Genomic DNA, 5,880 nt, shown 5'->3' with positions numbered 1-5,880 from the left:
ATACCGCTCCCTCAGAAACAGAATTGAATGATTCCAACAATTGAAAATTGAAAACAGTTAATACAAATCAAAAGCGCTTCCGTCCAAAACACAACCTTGTGCGATACAAAAAGTAGCTAAAATTGAATTTTAAAACATAGAGAGAGAAAAGGAAGAAGGTTTCGATCAGATTCCGGTGAGGAAATAGCATCAGAGTCATGGAAGTATGAGAATGAACATCGCTCGCAAATTGACGAGCTTCTCATCGTCCGAAAAAAAAAACTCTCGTCATTTGCTACGTCCTTAACATTAATTAAAAATTCATCAAGTTGCAGTGTATAAAATAATAATAATAAAACAAGTAAAGATCATTAATTAAACTCGATAGAATTTTACTGTGATCGATCATCACAATCTACTTCTACTATCTACCCAATACTAAGAAATTGCCCAAACTGTCCATTTTACCCTTCCTTTATAATTTTTTTACCCATACAAAAGGTTAATCATGTAATTAACAAAATAAAAAATAGAGCATGCCAAATGTTGTCTTCTCATTGGTCAGTTTTTGCAATTGTTGTACTTGCATAAACCTTTTCTCTTTCTCTCTATCTGCATTCTCTCTATTCCCAAACCCTACCTTGGTCTTCTTCTCTCTCATCTCTCTCACGGGTTTTCTTCTTTCTCCTTCCTTTCCTTTCAAACCCTAGCACAACCATCCCTTTCTCCACCCCATATACAACCCATTTCTCTGCGCCGCTGAAACTACGGTGTTGAACATATAGCCATGCCAATCTTTGTCTCCGATGTTATGATATCTTAGAAACTCTTCTTCCATTTCAATCTCTCATTCACTTCTCATTTTATTCAGAGTTGGATAAATATTCGTTTGTGTTTGATTTCATTTTTTGTTTTCACTCCTTCATATTCTTAGATCTACAATGTTATGATTTCATTTTTCGTTTACTTCTTCTCATTTGTGGTGTTTTTTTTTGTTAGGGGTTTTGATTTCAGAATAAAGAAACAAGTAAGCAACAAGTGTTTTCTTCATTTCATGTTATTTCTCAACATTTTCGATTTTTATTTTTCTGTATTTCTAATTTGCAGGAATAGCCTGGTTGAGCATCTAGATCCATATATGCAAAATGTGAGTTCCTCTGTTGAAATTGATTTCTCATGTTTTTCCTTATTATTTTTGAATGTTGAACTATTGAACAAATGATTTGTGTATATTACAACATGAGTTTCCTTTTGTTTTTTTTATTAACTGTTGTTCATTTTCTTTTATTACTCTGTTTCTTTTTGTTGCTTTTTCATTTTATGTACTCTATGTTCAAAGCCTGTCATCACAGTCGAGTAGCTCTAAAGGTCCTAATTGGCATCACAGTCCAAATCAAGGTTCAACTTTTCTTGCTTTTAGTTTCATGTTATATATGCGGTATGCCTATTTTTTCAATTTTATATACGCACACCATGTGTTTGATAAAATTCTGGAAAACATAACTTAATATATGATATATTTATGTATACAAACTAAATGTAATGTCCATCATTTTTACTGTTACCAGCAAACTTCAGAAGATGCTGGGATGCTGCTAATGGCTGCAGTTATAGATCATTGAGCCGAGTTATAGCCGAGTTAACACTGAGGAACACTATAAGTTCCCGCGCTTGGGGGTGCTGCTAATGGCTGCAGTTATAGATCATTGAGCCAAATCAGGTATTGATCATTAAAGTTGCTTTTGCGGTCAAATTATGTTCGCATAAGGTTTATTAGCTGACTATATTTTGATACAATTTGCTATAGATGCCTGGTATGTGGGAGTATGAGCTTCACAATGTTATACGAATGAGCTTTGCAACAACTGCTCTCACGAGTAACCAAGACGTGGATGGTATAAATTCCCAAACAAATAACCCATTTTCTTAAGTTATATTTTTTGAAGCACATAATGCTGATGTGATTGAATTTTCATGGAACAAGTATTACAACATTTGATTTTGATGTTCCATTATCTCAATTTCTGGTGTTGCACATAATTGCAGGTTGATTCATTGATTGGTAAAGGGAAGGGAAGACCACACTGCCATCTCTGCGGTAGGAATGGGAGGGCAAGGTAGAACCACTCTAGCCAAGAATATTTACTCCTTTCTGTAAGCATAAGATTTTAGTCATGAAAATAGAAGCCTTATTTTCTTCTGTCATATGCTTTATTATTTTAACTAAGAATCGCCAATTGTGAGGTACTGTTCGAAAGAGTGTAATTTTCACAATGTGTAGTGATAATTTGCAATGATGTGCTTTAAAAAGAATTGGTTTAGATTGACGTAATTATTCTATTGTTTGCTGAAAATTTGTTGAAAAGGAACTAAAAGAACTTCTAATAAGTTTAAATTTATCTTTCTTTTTACCTTTGTAACTATATGCATTGTTTCCATAATTGCAGCAGGAGTAGATGGAGATATTTGCTTTGAGCCGAAGACATGTATTATTTTAAGCTGTGTTACACTTTGTTACACAAAAGATTTTTCTGGCAGCTATTGTACAACACTATTAGATTGTTGTTGCGGTAGGGGAGTTTAAGAGATATATGTTTGATATATATGATTGAAAGACCATTGTACATTCTATATATGATTGTACATGTATATTAGCAAATTAGTCTTTAAGGTTCTTATTAAAATAAGTTGGAAAGACACTATTGTAACTTTGCAAGTCCAATTACGATTTAATTTCTAATATTAAGAATTGCATGCAATAAAGTAAACACCCCTGCACTTACCAAGAAAGTGTTACATATATGATTAGACTAAAATAATCTTGACGGTTGTGTAATGTGATGTAAAATGCTTTTGATTAACTTCCAAATTCTAAGTAGGATTTAGTCAATTTAATGTTAACACGTAGATTTGTAGATCAATGGGAATCTATAATTGTTGGAATATCACTCTTTCTATTAGATATATTATTATTATTATACAAAATTAGTCTTTTTTATTGAATTTTGAATTTCTGACAGTTGAGAATTAACAATTCGATATATGTTGTCTTATGAACAAGAGGATTGGTGAAAGAAAACAATTGCATGTGTTTGTTCATTCTTTTGATTAATTTGTTTGATTATCAAGGCATTGACCAATTGACCAATTACTTTTGCTTAATAATATTTTTGGTCTCAATTTTATTTGGTTAATGTAGTTGAGTCTATATAATAATTATTTATTTTATAAATAAAAAATTCATTTCAAATTTAGATTTGCATTTAATTATTTTATACGATAGTTATTTTTATTATAATAATATAAATAGTAAATAAATAAATATTTAATTGTAATATTTTATTAAAAATATTTAAATTTTTAATTTCACGGGTCACTAGCACCATAATACTTAGTTTTTTGAATTGGTCAAGCCTTAGATACGACGATCATAAGATATGAATAAATTTATCTATACGGATGCATCGGTCACTATCACTATAATATTTACTTTTTTAAAATGATCACTAGCATCATAATACTTAGTTTTTTTTTAAAATGATCACTAGCATCATAATACTTAGTTTTTTTTAAGTGATCAAACCTTATCAGATGAAAGATATGAACGAATTTATGTGTGCGGTTGCATGAGTCACTATGACCATAAAACTTTTGTTTTTTTTTTTGAAGTGATCAAGCCTTATCAAATTTTTTTGTGGATCATTATTTTAACTTAGAATCTATTTTTCATACTACTAATGTCTTATTAGTAAAACCTTTTTTTTTATATTGTTAATTTCAATTTTTTAAATGGATTTTGGTCAAACTTCTTTACTTCACCTTTTTTCGTATCATACTATCATTTATAAAAGACTACACCACAAATAATACACCCGGGCGACAGCACGGGTCTATGACTAGTGCAGACATAAAAAAGAAAGGGAACATAACAAGTAAAAAGTGAGATGAGAGGCTCTCGTTTATTGGGGTTTTATAATGGACAATGAAACCCTAGGCTTACCCTAAGCATGCCACGACTACAGTTTTTTTATTTGGGCTTGAGGTATTTTGGGTCAGCAAAATAAAATTTGGAGGATCCAATTTTTAATAAATCCTTCTAGAATATTACTATATCATTATTATAAGCAAAGTATATTTTATGCAAATTCATTGAATTTTAATTAATATATTTAATCCATATCCTTCCATAAATCTAAAAATAGAATCTTTAGTATTTGTTTTAGACTCCACTAAAACTAAACATTATTATGTAATTAAAATATATGTGCATAAAATTTAGAGGAAAATTTTTAATCTATTTAACATAATCATTTAAATTTTAATGGAAGAAATTACACTCATCTATTTTGAGATATATTAAAATGAGACTAACAACCACTTTAGTTTTAAAATATACTTTAACTTTCATTCCAGGTCGATTAAAATGACACTGACATCCCCTATATTTTTTAGTGAGATCTAAAAATCTTAAGTATATATATGATATTTACCTACGATTTTTCGTCTGTCGCTAAAAAATTCTGTTGATATATGTAAGCTTAGGGGAAGTTAGTGCATAATTAAAAACTAGAGGGAGTGTAACCAATCACTTGGACTCCAATGGTAAAGGAACTTCTGCTAAAGACATAATCTGGAGAATATCAGGTTCGATTCCTAGGTGGGAACAATGCTTGGCCAGTGTCTGTACCTCTCAGCACAAACTCTGGATTACTAAGGCCCATTTCCCCTGAGAAAACTAGAGAGAGTGTCAATGTCATTTTAACAAACCTCGAGAGAAGTTAACTTCGTTCCAAAATTAGAAATTTAGTGCGGAGTGGTGGTAACAGCAGATCAAAGCCTTAAACACTAAAGAGGGGGCTCACATGCAAGGTTAGCATTTCAATGCTCAAATCAGTATATGACAAAGAAGAGTGAATTGAAATTGTGTTTCAAACTTATTACCTGAATTTGGTGCCTTATCTACATAAAGGAGAGAGTGAATAACAAAATCGCTATTTGTTATGAGTAATTTGTGGAGAGTCGTTGGACGTTGATCCTTTGTGACCATTAGAGGTATATTTCTCGTATTCTAAGAAGATTCTGAAAAGATTACAATTCCCTCATAGCGGTCGGCCAGGATCAATATGGTCGGCCCTAAACAGTTGTCCCATAAGCCTTGGTTGATACCCAGCAAGGCGAGGGCTTGTCACGTTAGCCTCAAATGTCGATAATTCACTTGCATTTATGTTTGGAAAAGCAAAAGAAAACATTTTAGCTTCTTAAGGATTCACATATGTCCTACTCTATACTTCAAACGTCTTTTCGGAGGTACCAACATTATGAACCTTGGGAACTGAAACACTTATGTATTGTGTGCGAGTGAATTGACACTTTTGATAGGGCATACTTCCTTTTGCATGTTATATCATAGTTCTTTAAGAGTCAATGTTGTTTTCGTTAAGTCATTTCCTTAGTTTAGGGGTTATCTCCTTCTCTAACATTTCACCTTCCTATACTTGAAAAGTTAGTGCGTCACTAGCATGCAAATCACAGAAAAGTGCTCATAAGTCCTAGAAGAATATTACATCTTCTTGGGTGAATTCTATTTACACTTTCATTGTTTTTGTTTTTCCCAGAAATATCAGTCTCGATGGAGCCTTTCTTGAAGTCGGCCCATTATCTTATTAGGGTGCCTTAATCCCACTGAGGATGAAAAGATATGTAGTAAGTATGACAATTGTGTCAATCCCTTTTATGAATGCACTTTCTCAATTCTAGATCTTCTCCTAACCTTCACTTCCTTTGAATTAGAATTTCTGAAGCATTTAACAATGTCTCATTCATAAATTCATCTCACGATATGGGTGTATGTGAAGGTCTACCAGTATTGGTGTAAATACTTGAAAGAAAAGCCTTATGTGA

General features: G+C 31.9%; 1 long non-coding RNA gene across 3 annotated transcripts; it reads left to right on the top strand.

Annotated features, from left to right (window-relative positions):
* Positions 1-553: 553 nt before the first annotated feature.
* LOC131654892 (uncharacterized) lies at positions 554-3,033 on the top strand. 3 transcript variants are annotated; one of them, XR_009299601.1, is made up of 7 exons: positions 555-1,006; positions 1,093-1,126; positions 1,319-1,377; positions 1,548-1,699; positions 1,787-1,874; positions 2,026-2,096; positions 2,427-3,029. It is a non-coding gene; the product is annotated as an uncharacterized LOC131654892 (long non-coding RNA). The 3 variants fall into 3 exon arrangements; XR_009299600.1 differs by having other exon boundaries at positions 1,087-1,126; positions 2,427-3,026; XR_009299602.1 differs by lacking the exon at positions 1,319-1,377 and having other exon boundaries at positions 554-1,006; positions 1,087-1,126; positions 2,427-3,033.
* The last annotated feature ends 2,847 nt before the right edge of the window (positions 3,034-5,880 follow it).

The sequence above is a fragment of the Vicia villosa genome, linkage group LG3 (assembly GCF_029867415.1).
Source record: "Vicia villosa cultivar HV-30 ecotype Madison, WI linkage group LG3, Vvil1.0, whole genome shotgun sequence".
NCBI lineage: Eukaryota > Viridiplantae > Streptophyta > Magnoliopsida > Fabales > Fabaceae > Vicia > Vicia villosa.
This window is presented reverse-complemented; position numbering and strand designations above follow the sequence as displayed.